This window comes from Paroedura picta, chromosome 3, assembly GCF_049243985.1.
Source record: "Paroedura picta isolate Pp20150507F chromosome 3, Ppicta_v3.0, whole genome shotgun sequence".
Taxonomy (NCBI): domain Eukaryota; kingdom Metazoa; phylum Chordata; class Lepidosauria; order Squamata; family Gekkonidae; genus Paroedura; species Paroedura picta.
Window position 1 is genome coordinate 68239677 of NC_135371.1, and position 13859 is coordinate 68253535.

The window sequence follows — 13859 nt, forward strand, 5'->3', positions numbered from 1 at the left end:
AGTTTTTTGTTTCCAAATAGGAGAGATAGTCTGCAGAGGCTTGAATATATCTGGAACATGGTGGTGCACCATACCTAGGGGAGCGAGAAAGGTCAGTTTGACGCTCTGTGTCCTCAATCCTTTGTTTCACTACAATTTTCGCCTGTTCGTACCCCAACCCGAGTAGTGAAAGCGGGGAAAAGCCTAATTTTATAATTTCCCTCTCGGTGGCCAACAGCCACTGGGATTTAAAATTGTCACAGAGGATTGAAGGAAGTAAACCAGCTGTGGCCCAGTGTGCCTTTAACCATAGGGAGATGGATGAAGTTACTGCTTTCGCTTTGAATTTTGGAAACCCTGTCTCTAGGCGTATCCATGAGTTCGAAACACAGTTTGGAACCTGAAGTAACGCTCTAAGAAATTTTGTTTGAACCCGCTCAAGTGGGGCAAAGCAAGAGGTTGGTGGCCCTAAAAAGGTCCCGTACGCCATTTGAGCAATTGTCTTAGCTTGGAAGAGTTTGAGTGCTGCTGGAACAAAATAGGCTCCATTGGAGCGATGGAATTTGAGTATATTGAGGGCACTTCTCTCCCCTATGTTCGCAAGCTGTCTACAGTGTTCGTGCCTTGATCCTGAAGCCTGAAAGGTAACTCCCAGGTATTTGTAGGACTTCACCTGTTCTAACCTCTTTCCAGCTAAGCGCCAGGTCCTAACTCTGGGGCGATTGCCGAAGGCCATTACCTTAGTTTTTAAATCATTTATTACCAGGGCTTCTATCTCACTGTATTTCTCCAGCCCTGCCAGGGCTCTGTTCAGACCGACAGGGGTTCTGGACAGTAAGACCACATCATCAGCATAAAGGAGAGCAGGAATGTGCTGCCCTGCTAATTTAGGTGGGTGACAATCTGTGGACTCAAGGTGGCTCTCTAAGTCATTGATGTAAAAAATAAAGAGTAAAGGGGCCAATAAACAGCCTTGTCTGACCTCTTTATGAGTTTTAATCTGCTCTGTTAGGTGACCTTTCCTACTGCATCTGACTCTGAGTGTGGTCTGCTCGTACAGAGAGCGTATCAAAAAACTGAGTCTTTTATCAATTGTGGAAGCTTCTAGTTTCTCCCATAGTCTGGGTCTTGAGATGGAATCAAATGCCGCCTTGAAATCTATAAAGGCTGCATATAATGAGGTCACACTCTGGGAGGAATATTTTTCAACCAGATGTTGTATTGTTAGACAGTGCTCTAGAGTACCTCTGCCCTCCCTAAACCCTGCTTGCGCGGGTACAATGATCCTTTCCTGTTCCAGCCATAAGATAAATTTATCCAGCAGATGTCTGGTGTACAGTTTGCTAACAACACTTAGTAAGCTAATTGGCCTATAATTGGCAGGGTCATCTCTCTTCCCTTTTTTGAAGAAAGGGATTACAACGGCCATTTCCCAGTCTCTAGGTATCTTTCCAGTGGAGTCAATGAATGTGAAAACAGATGCTAGATAGGGAGCCCACCAGTCCTTGAATTCTTTAAGAAGTTCTGAAGAGATGCCATCCCACCCGGGGGCTTTCCCTTTCCTTAGTCTCTCAATGTGGGCAGTTATCTCGCTCGGGGAAACGGGAAGCCATTTGGGTAGGTCAGCAGGATCTGGAGTTAGCATAGGATGGAGGGGAACATCACCATACATACTTTTAAAATAGGTAACCCATCTGTCCGCTGGGATGATTGAGTCAAGTGGGGTAGGCTCTGTTCTATCACGTTTAGTGATCATCTTCCAAAATAAGGATGGGTTTTTGTCTCTAGTTGCCTGAATTAAGACTCTCCACTGCATCCCTGTGAACTCTTTTTTCTTTCGGATAACTAATTTTTTATAGCTTTTTTAATGATTTAGCAAGCTGTCCTGGACTTCCTGACTTGGGTTCCCTAGAGCTTTAACAAAGTTTGTATAAGCCTTAGTAAGGGGTTTTTTTTTGCAGTCATACATTCACTATCGAACCAAGGTTTAGAGATCCTGGAGCCCTTTTTTCTGTTATCCCTTTCCTGAGCTGGTTTAAACAAAATGGATCCCAACTTTAAGATGAGCTCTTCAAGGTCTGTTACTGGATTGTGACTTTCTGCAGGATTGGCACAGGCCGACCTAAACGGCTGCAGATCATAGTTTTCCAGAGCTTCCTTTACCGAGGACTGTAGATGCGGGGACCACTTCACTCTACACCTTGTCCTAGAGAACACATCCAGTTCTACTGGCCACCGTGCTTCTAGGTGAGATGGTGTTGAGGGGCTGGAAATCTGCAGAAATTGAGGGAAATGATCTCCTTCTAAATAGGAAAGAATGTGAAAGTTCTTAACTTGTACTAATAGGGATGAACAGACTAGGATATAGTCTATGGTGCTACATCTGGAGCCTGCCATGTACGTATAGGCCCCTGGATGGTCAGCTTGTACCGAACCATTGAGTATGTATAGATTTTGTTTTAAAGCAAAACTCATAAGGCAAGACCCTGCAAAATTCGCATATTGATCCCTAGAGATTCTTGGTAGGGGAAAACAGACTAATGCATCTTCGGGATCTTCAAGCAACACTGGAAACTTTTTTCCAAGAGAAGGATCATCAGGTCCTAAGCGTGCATTAAAGTCTCCTGCCAGCACTATTCTAGCCATGGGATGCTCCAATAACAAATAGGATACGTAACGCTCTAGTTTGGCCTCCTTCACTTCTTTCTTCTTCCTCCCCGGGGGCAAGTAAACATTTATAAAAAGAATAGACCCTCTCTCCCAACCAAGATGAACTGCCATCGCAAAAGGCTTGAGCGGCGCGACTTCTGTGCATTTGACGTTTAATTGTGTTGAAATTAAAATACCTAGCCCTCCCTTCAATCTACCTGGCCCTAAGCCAGGCAGAGCTGCTAATTCGAAGGCCTGATAACCATTCAGGATTAGGGGCACATCAGTCCAGGTCTCCTGTAAGGCAATAATGTCATACTTTCTCCTAAAAAAAGGAATACTCGAGCCCTCAGCAAGGCAACGGAACCACCCTGCAACATTCCATGATAGGATATCTAAGGTGTTGTTTGTAGTTATGGTATGTTTTCTCTCAACTAATGCAGAGAAGGCTGTTTCTGGTGGGGGAAGGTTCAGTGCTTACTCAATTCCATTGTTCTTGCCATCATCTGTATTTTTGGGGTCTTCTACCTGTGCTGTGATCCCCTCTGAGATTGCCAAGGTAATATGTGGTCCAAGGCAATCTGAAGTGTGATAAGTGGTGGAGACTAGAGACATATCTGTCGGTGGATTAAATTCCTCTGCCCTCGTGGGGTGTTTTTTAAATAGAGGACAAGTGGGAGCTCTAGCTGTGCCATTTGCGGGGTCTTGAATTTCTCCTGATTTTGAAACATCATAATCCATATTTCCCATCTCTAATAATTCCTGGGCCAGAGATTTGGCATTGAGTTGATTTTGGAGCTTTTGGCTGGGAAATATGTTATGGAGGACCTGTGAGTCCAGTTCGTAATCATCCCCAATAACTAATTGCTGTGGCGAAGTTAGGGGTTCCATAGTTTTCACTTCTTGAGTTTTTATTTCACAGTCTTTTCCTTCCATTCCCATCTTGTTTGCCCCTGCCTTCACCTCTCCAAGATGTTGGGCTGTCTCTGGTTTCTTCAAACTCACATTCATTAGTGAGCAGGAGGTTGATTCCAAGGGAGGCATTGAACTAAAAGAAATTGATCTTTCTCCCTTGGAAGCATAGGAGGAGTCTGGATTTATTAGGTTCTCTCCATGATTAACGTTGTTTGTTTCTGGGATCTTAATAGGGGATGTATTTAGGTTGCTGGAGCACTTCCTTGAGTTTAAGGTTGAGATCCACTGGTTAGTTAAGCTTTGTCTAATCACCTTCTGTTCCTGGGGGGGGGTTTACTGCCCCTTTCTTGTTGTAATTGCTACTTCCAGGTAGCATTTTATGAACAGTTGACACTTTCTCTCTTTTTCCTTGTGCTGCTGGCCCTTTAATTATACCTCTTGGCTTAGTTCGGAGGTTCTTTAGCTTGCAGAGAGGAGGACACTCACTATCCACGAAGACTCTAGTGGGGAAGATATGAAAGTTCCTTAAATACCTTCGTCGACTCAGGAGTAGAGAGGAAAGATTGTCAGAGGCAAAGGTGATGATTACTCTCTTAAGAAAAGGCTTGCTTGGTAACCATTGCATATTCTCAATCCCCAAACCAGCATGATTTTTATCCAGAATCTGATTTAGGAAGCATGCCACTTCTTCTCTGCAGCCCCATCTGCCTACATTTGCTTTTAAATTGCCAATAAGTAGTGCAACCATTCGAGGCTGAATACGCCAAGTGTTTTTACTAGATGTTGGGTAATGCGAGGCTGGAAGTTGTTTGGAGCCAGAGGAGTGTTTTCCCAGGATGGCATTTTCTTTTAAAGTTCTTGGAGCTTTATCAGGAGTTGCTTCTTCAGTGTTGCCCCTCACCTTGGCAGTCTTGCACAGTTTTTTGGGAGAGTGAGAAAGTATCTTGCTAGTAACAGAGTTCAATGATGATTTTATCTTTTCCAAATTTAAATTTATTTGGTCTAATTTCATATACAAATTTATCACTGTCTCTGTGACCACAGCAGTTTGCTTAGCTAGCAAATCCCAGCTACTTGAATCATTTCTCTTGTTATTGAGTTCTGAGCTCTCAGGAATTCCTCCACCGGACACACTTGGTGTTGGAGAAGCTGGCTGCCTTCTATCATCACCCTCTCTATGCCAAACCCCTTCTATTTCAATTCTTTGTTCCGAGCTCAGTGCTGAGTATCTACTGGATGTGGGGAACGAACTTAGAAAGTCTTCAGAGTCCTTGTTTTTCAAATATAAATCCATTTTCAGCTGTTTCCCTGACTTGGTCTCCTCTGATGGAGAGCGTTGGCGTTTCTTGCCTCGCATTGTCAATATAGTTGTCTTATCACTTTGCACTCCCTTCTTGGCTCGAGAAATTGAAAATATTTACAAAATTCCACCCTGTGCCAGCTATAAACAGATATTATGCTGAGCTCTGTCTGTGGAATAGAATAAGTAGAATAAAAAGATAAATTCAGCTTATCTTAAGATGCTTGCCGGAAGAAGCAACATGCTGCCGCCATCTTGGCCCTCTGCTGACGTCTCTGATAAGGCAGTGCTGCGGCACGCCCATCAGGACCTGCTTTCTCTCCAGCCTCAAGACGTCGTACGAGTTGTGAGAGAAATGCGCCACGATCTTCCGGCACTTCTCGATGAGATGCCTGAAGTCAATGGCTTCGGCGGATGAACCGGTTCCCTTGGAGCCGATCCCATCCTTAACCACGAGGTGGAGAAGGTGGGCCGCACAGGAGATGTGCTTCAGGCCCATGCCCTTGACCGCCTTGGTCATGTTGAGGGCACCATCTGTCACCAAGAAGCCCTTGGTGACCCCCGTCCCACTGCCTACTCACCCATCTACCATTCTACGAATGGTGCCCTCGATGTTGTCTGCCATGTGCCGCACATCGAAGGGCTCGATGTGCAGCAAGGCGTGGCGATAGCCTGCCCGGCAGCCCTCACCCTGCCTAACAGGCTCAACCCCACCCAGCACCTCCCGTACGTCCCACCAATGCGCAGTCAGCGAGATGTACACATCCTGCGCATGACATGACGTCCATATGTCCAACGTGAAGTGTACGGCCCGCCCCCTGAGCAGAACTCTTAGGGAGAGCTCTAGAGGTGGAGGTCCCAGGGAGACTCTCCAGCCCCGTGCTGGTAGGTTGTGCCTGCGCAGGCACCCCACTGCCAGCCTGTCTCTCCCCCTGAAGCAGGACAGCCTGGTGGTGCCTCTTCAGGTGGTTCATGAGAGCCAGTTTGGTGTAGTGGTTAGGAGTGCGGACTTCTAATCTGGCGAGCCGGGTTCGATTCTTCACTCCCCCACATGCAGCCAGCTGGGTGACCCTGGGCTCGCCACGGCACTGATAAAATTGTTCTGACCGAGCAGTGATATCAGGGCTCTCTCAGCCTCACCCACCTCACAGGGTGTCTGTTGTGGGGAGAGGAAAGGGAAGGCGACTGTAAGCCGCTTTGAGCCTCCTTCGGGTAGGGAAAAGCGGCATATAAGAACCAACTCTTCTTCTTCTTCTTCATGAGGCCGCTAGTCGTGTAGTGGCGCTCCTGCCTTCCACGACTAACCCTCTGCCTACAGAGCTGGCACTCTGCTAGTTGGGTTCCCTCCACTGTCTGGAAGTAATTCCAGACTTTGGAGGCTTTGGACGACGCAGGCTGGCTTGCAGCCTGTGAAGTCCTCTGAGCTGCCTCCTGTGAGGAGCTCGGGCCGGACACACCGTGTCCTGAGGTGGGGACAGAAGGAGGTGAGAGAGGGGGAAGGGGTTGAGATGGCGGGGCAGGGGGTGCCACCTCCATCTCTCCCTCTTGCACCACCTCTACCATCTGCTCCTGTCCCCCCCCCCCAACTGAAGCCTGATGGATCCTGGAGGAGAAAGGGGAGTAGACTGGCGGGCCAGTCCCTCACTCATCTCCTCCAGGGCTCTCTGCACCCCCGAGGTGATGCCTGGGGACATGAAGGAAAAGCCACTCATGTCCCCAAGGCTCACCCCGAGGGAGAGATCAGGCAACTCCTCCTGACGCCCCCATGCCTCGCTAGCTAAAGGAGCGGCACGAGGGGCTGCCTGATCAGCAGGCCCCGCAGAAGTGCCAGCAAAGACCCCTGCCTGCCGCACCTTAGAAGGGGGCGCCCCGTCAGCCGCCTCAATAAAGAGACCCTTGCGGACACTCTTTATTGCACCACTCCGGCCAGAGGTCGGAGTGGTGGAAGGTCGACCCAAGACAGGCCTCTTCTCAGGTGGGGGGAAGGACGCTTCCTTCCCCCTCTCACTCCCCTCCACCCCTCTAGTTTTCTGTAGGGCCTTTCCCCCAGGGCCCCTAGCCTGACCTTCCTTCTTCCCACTCATGTTCCCTTGGACAAACTGTTTCTACTAGGTCTAATCTAAGAAACAGGGAAATTTGAGGCCCTACCACTAACTGCCCTAACAACTGTTTCTAAGGAAACCTTGCAACTTATAAAACCTCCCACCAGCTACCTGTTTATTTTTTTTAGATAGACCCTAAGCTGACCTGACTTCTATGGAGTTTTCCTGTCCTTCTCTCTCTTGGATTTTTTTTTTAATTTAAGGAACCTGTCCTTCTCTCTCTTGGATTTTTTTTTAATTTAAGGAACCTGTCTGGGCCTAGCTAAATTTAATTGGCCCTATCTAACCTACAGCAGGGAAAAATTAGAAAAAACCTTTTTACACTTTTAAAGTGTTTTAAGCTACCTGAGTGTAACTAGCTAGAAGGAAGGCTGGAGCAGATTTGTGCATCAAGCCCCCACCTGATCTGCTAAGAAGAACCCCTGAACCTGTTGGCCTCTAAATCAATTCCTGTCTCTACCAGGAAAGCTGGCATTCAATAAGGCACAGCCCCTGCTGGTTTAAAGTTTTTTAAACTCTTAAGAAAGTACTATTTTACTGTTCACTGTTCTCTTATAAAAATCCTATTTGGCTACTTAGGAAAGAAAACAAACAATCAGCAGCCACCCAGGGCACTCCCCCAATGGTGGCTACCAAGAAAAACTTGCCCCGCAAGGCACTAACAGCTAACCAAACAAGCTAACTCTACCTAGGCTAACCAAAGAAACAGCTTCAACAAACAAGCAGCAGCCACCCAGGGCACTCCCCCAAAGGTGGCTGGCAATCTAGAAAAACTGGCCCTGCAAGGCCCTGCTAAACCAACCTAACAAATACAACCCCCCCAAACTGATACTAGCCCCCCACCAAAAAACACCTACAACTACCAACAACCAGCAGCCACCCAGGCCACGAAGCCCAAAGGTGGCAACTGAGGAAACCCAAAACAATGAAACAACCCCCCCCAAAAAAAAACAGTACAACTTACAAATACAAGCCCCCAACCCCCACCCCCAAAAAACTTTCAAATAAAATCAAACAACAAACAACAACAGTATTAGGAAACACAATTCCCCAAACCCCCCCACACACATAGCCCCCCCCACAGAAACCCAAAGGCACACTAAACTTTTGAAAAGAGGAGGGAGAGAGAGGGAGAAGACGGAGGGGGAAAAGAGAAAAATAGGAAAGGAGAGAAAAAACCCCTAAAACAAACTGTTTGCTGTCTTCTCCAGCGATGTCCAGGCCAGGTCCAGGATATCCAGGAGGGTCCAGCAGGCAGGCAGGCAGGCTGCTCAACCAGGCAGGGAGCTTGGGAGCAGAACAGCCAGCCAGCCAGCCAGAGCTCAAGTGAGCTCCAGCAAGCAGCCCCTTGCTTTAAGTAGACTCCTCCTGGGCAGCTACAAAGCAAGGGGATTTAAAAATCAAAAGTCTTCAGTGAGTGGTCAGAATGCCTGAGCTGAAAAGCTACAGGGATTCTGACTGGCCACTCACGGCCTCCCTCCACCCTCCACCATTTTAGGCGGCAAAAATACAGAGAGAAAAAAAGGCAGCTAGAGGCAGCAGGCAATGGCTGCCTAGCCTCTGACTCTGCCGAATCAATTCGGACCCAAATCGCTGAATCTCAGAAATTTGGATTGTTTTCGACCTCTAGGGGCCCGATTCGGACCGTTTCCGATTCGGAAACATCCGAATCGGGCCTGATTCGGGCGATTCGGATGTTTCCGAATCCGAATTGCCCATCCCTAGACTTTAGCCACTAGCACTTAGGAACCCTTTTGCCAACTGTTTCTGGGTTTGTAAGTATGCCCTCCTTCCAGATTGAGACCCATGCCAGACTTTCATTCCTTACTGGTTGCAGTTTTGCTGAATCAAATTGAACTAGACACAAATCTTAGCAAACATGGTCATCTGAAGACTTACCCAGTATACTACAGCAAAGACAAAGCTCAGGGTGGTCTTTGAGGCACAGCTTGGGCAAGGCATTTTCTCTCTTTAATTGTCTTATTCTTTACTTGTTCATAAAATGATGATGTCATCCATTCAGTTGTGTCCAACCCTTGGCGAATCTGTAGGAAAGCTTCTACCATGCGTCTCTGTCAATGACCGCTTCTTTTAGTTGGTTAATGGTCATCAATGTTGTTGTCAATGGTGTTTCAAAAGTCTGGAAGGAGGTGAGTAGTGGGGTACCTCATGGCTCGGTGCTTGGTCCGGTACTTTTTAACATATTTATTAATGATCTAGATGAGGGAGTGGAGGGACTGCAGATGACTCCAAATTGGGAGGACTGGCAAATACTCCAGAAGATAGAGACAGAGTTCAATGAGATCTGAACACAATGGAAAAATGGGCACATGGGAACAAGATGCAATTTAATAAAGATAAGTGTAAAATTCTGCATCTGGGTCAGAAAAATGAAAAGCGTGCCTACTGGATGGGGGATACCCTTCTAGGTAACACTGTGTGTGAATGAGACCTTGGGGTACTTATGGATGGTAAACTAAACATGAGCAGGCAGTGTGATGCAGCGGTAAAAAAGGCAAATGCCATTTTGGGCTGTATCAACAGGGGCATCACAGCAAAATCACAAGATGTCATAGTCCCATTGTATACAGCACTGGTCAGACCACACCTGGAGTACTGTGTGCAGTTCTGAAGGCCTCACTTCAAGAAGGACCTAGATAAAATTGAAAGGGTACAGAGGAGAGCGACGAAGATGATCTGGGGCCAAGGGACCAAGCCCTATGAAGATAGGTTGAGGGACTTGGGAATGTTCAGCCTGGAGAAAAGGAGTTTGAGAGGGGACATGATAGCCCTCTTTAAGTATTTGAAAGGGTGTCACTTGGAGGAGGGCAGGATGCTGTTCCCATTGGCTGCTGAGGAAAGGACACGCAGTAATGGGTTTAAACTACAAGTACAATGATATAGGCTAGATATGGGGAAATTCCGGGAGTCATGGCGGAGTAGCATGAGTATGTACTGCATTCTCTGCAAGCATGCAAGAGAAACCCAGGTCCCTGGGCTTTACAAACAGGTGGGTGGTGCGTAAACCATTCCCCATAATAACCCCCTGGCTCTTCTGGATACAGGGGAGTTCAATTCCAAACCGGCAGGATCCACAGAATCCCTCAGAACAACACGGGAGCCTGGCGCTGGGCCCAGACTCTGCTCTCCCAACAACAAAGCCTCTAACTATTTCATTTCCTCTTCTGCTTTGATTTAAAGCTAATACTCCCTCTCATTACTGACGCTTATCTCACTAACAAGCAAACACACCGATTAGAACTAGCTGCGGGATCCAGCAGATGGGAAAAGCAGGCAGCAAACAGCTGTGGGACCGGGTGTTGGAGTGAGCGAGTGTCTCTGGGGCTTCACTCCAAGCCACATTTGCTTTTTCTCTCTCTTGTTCTCTCTTTCCTCCATTCCCGTTCCCCATGGACATACTCCAGTGTCCTCTTTCCTCTGCCCTCTCTTCTTACCTTGTTATTTCTCTTTTTTCCTCCTCCCTTTTGTAACTATTTACTCCCTATTTAATCTTCGCTGTCTCTTTAATCTCCAATATGTCTGAGGCCTGCATGGCTCTAACTCAGACCGAAAGATGAAAGAAAACTACAGAACCTGTAAGCTCTGACTAGAGCGGCAGAATCACCAAAAGAAACATATTCAGAGCACGGTATCTGTTAAGGAAAAGCTCAGATAGCATTGCGTGAAGTCAGAAAGCAAGTTGAAGGACTTGGCAACGCCATTTAAAGGACATCAGAGACCAAACCAAAGAATCCAAGCTAAGTTTTTCAATTATTTATTTATTTCAATTATACCTTTAGGAATAAACAAATACAATATCCAAAATTAAATAAGGGGAGGGGGGGAAGGAAAGAGAAAAGCAGCAAAAAATTCATAGAGGTATCTAATTCTGATATCCAGCAATTCACAGATATCCAGGTGGCAGTTTTTATAAATATCTGGTATATTGGATATTAAATATTGCAACATAATTGTTAACTATCGATAACTATCTGATATCTTGGAAATTTACACAGGTAAGTTTCAAGTTTGGGTTGCTCAAAAAATCATTTTAAATAGTAATCAGGAACTCTATCACTCATAGGGATTTGTCAGCTTTCCGCAGGGCCTGCAAGATGGAGCTCTTCCACCAGGTCTATGGTTGAGGCTGGGGTCAGCGAACTCAGGACATCACCCCCCCCCCCGGGAGTTAGGAAGTGTACATTGCAGTCCTCCATTATCTCTGATATTAGTATGGGGAGGGATGGGGTATTTTCTCTTTGCCGCCATGTTGGTATTAATATTTTAATGGGGGTTTTAATGGGTTTTAAAGGGGTTAAGATCATTGTCACTCGCCTCGAGCCTTCTGGAAGAGGCGGGAAATAAATCAAAATATAATAATAATAATAATAATAACAACAACAACAACAACAATAATAATAATAGTTAACAACGTATGTAGGCCCAAAATGGCTTTCCTGCATGTCCAAATTAAAACAAGGTACTACAAAAAAATCTCCTAAAGGAAGAATCAACTCTGATACCCTTCTTCCTTTAGAGAAATGGCCACAGGAAGAGGGAAAAAGAAGATTAATAAGCCAGATAGTGATGAGGAGGTAGAAGATTCAATACAAACACAACTTAAGATGGTCTTGGAAAGTCTTGGCAAACTTACAGGGGAAATCCGTGATACAAAAGCAGAACTACAGAAGGAATTCTCTGTAATCAAAAAGGAAGCAGCAGAAATTAGGAGGGAGCTATCAGATGTCAAGAAGGAAGTACTGGACTCAAAGAAGGAGCTCTCATCTAGAATAACAGACTTGCAAAAGAGTGTTGAAGAAAACACAAAACAAATAGAAGAAGTACAGAGCAAAGTTCGGGAGTCAGTAGATAACATAGAAGAATTACAAGAGTGGAAAAGTGTAGCAGAGGGCAGACTAGAACTGTTGGAAGTACAAGGAAGGGCAAAGAATCTTCATTTCTTGGGAGCTTCAGAAGGCTTTGGCAAGGAAGACCTGGCACAAGAATTTAAAGAAGTGGTCCAGAAATACCTACAAGAAGAGGAAGTAAAAATAGAAAACGTCTATAGAATTAATTCCAGAACAGCAACAAGGAAAGGCTTTCCCAGGGATATCTTAGTGACCTTTGATAACAGGCATACAAGAAACACAGAAAAACAGATCTGAACCTCTCCAGGTTCAAGGTAAAGATGTAGCAATATTTCAAGATTACCATCGGAAACCCTTTGGAAAAGGTCAGAATTTCATTCTCTAAGGCAAAAGTTAATCCAGAAGGGAATATTATTGGAAAATACCGTTTGCATTAGAAGTGATCTTGCCTGAAGGAAGGAAGACAATACGCACCATACAGGAGGCCCAAACACTCTTTGACAGACTTTCCTCATAGGACTCTGACAGCAATCAGCTTCCAAAGACGCAGAAAGGTTGTTGCAGGTTACGTCAATGGCCTTAATGCTCCAGCTAAACGATCAAAATTCTTTCACCAATTAAAAAAAGAGGCTGCAGATATCATTTGCTTACAAGAGACACATATCAAAATAGATCATGTACATCTTCTGGATGTTAAGAAACTCGGACAAGCTTACAACGCCTCTACCAAGGAAAAAAAGAAAGGTGTGGTGGTTTATATAACAAACCCGAACATCTCAGCAAATCTCCTAGCACAAGACATACAAGGCCGCTACATCTTCATAAAATTAACTTTACCAAATGGAAAAAATCTGACACTAATTAATATATATGCCCCCAACAACAGACAGGATCTTTTATTTGAAACATTGTTTCAACAGTATGAAAATTTAGTAGACAACAAAGTAATGATGATAGGGGACTTCAACATTGTTCCTAACCCACTAATAGACAAATCAAGCGACACAACACGTACCAAAATGCCAAAGAAAGCTTTGCAAAATATGGAATATCATGAATTAGTAGATTTCTGGAGGCTAAGAAATCCAACAAAATGAGGATACACTTTCTTTTCTGAATGGCAGAATTTGTATTCAAGAGTAGACCAATGCTGGATCTCAAGCAGTCTACTGCCAGGAATGATGGATACTGAAATATAGCATTGCACATATGCCGATCATGCACCTCTAAAAGATGAAATGAGATATGAGAGGAAAGGAATAAGAAGATGGCAAATTAATGAGTACTTCCTAGATGATAACACAAGAGCAGAAAAATGTGAAGCTGAGTTAAAAGAATTTTTTCAATTCAATAATATAGCAGACGTAAAACCTACAACAATATGGAAAGCAAGCAAAGCTTTCATAAGGGGCAGGTTAATGAGTTATAATTCTAAAAAAGAAAAACATTGAAGAAGTCCAAAATATCACCAATCAACTAGGGCCTTAGAAGACAATCATCAAAGTAATCCATCCAAAACCCTGTTAAAGGCAATCAAAATGTTAATACGAAGGGACATCCTGGAAACCGAAGAAATGAAGAAGAAACCTTTAATCCTGAGACAACAAAATTTTGAGCTGGCCAGGGAAGTGGCTGGCGTCAAGATTAAGAAAGGAGATTGGGGGAAAAAACATTCCCTCAGTTAGAATTGGAGACAAGGAATATAGCAATAACTTCATACAATAGATACAGTACATATATTCTAAACAGAAAGCAAGAGTCTTAGTGAATGGGATGGCAACAGAAGAACTAATCCAAATTAACAAAGGCACCAGACAAGGCTGCCCATTATCTCCACATCTATTCAATATAACGCTGGAAGTATTAGCCAACAAAATAAGAGGAGATTCAGGAACAATAGGCATAGGAACAGAAAATCAATAATATAAAATAAGAAGTTATGCAGATGATGTTGTTCTATCAGTGGAAGAACCAGACAAGTCCATTCCCAAACTCATGGAATGTATATCAGAATTTGGACAAATTCCAAAACAAATGAAGACCAAA

At 44.9% G+C, this 13859-nt stretch overlaps 1 long non-coding RNA gene across 2 annotated transcripts in view; it reads left to right on the forward strand.

The window, feature by feature from the left end:
* Window positions 1-4016: 4016 nt before the first annotated feature.
* The window catches only part of LOC143831137 (uncharacterized), a 33220-nt gene continuing 23377 nt past the window's right edge, over window positions 4017-13859 (forward strand). For both annotated transcript variants that reach the window (XR_013228744.1, XR_013228745.1), the window contains exon 1: window positions 4017-4121. This is a non-coding gene — a long non-coding RNA (uncharacterized LOC143831137). The remainder of the gene's footprint in view (window positions 4122-13859) is intronic.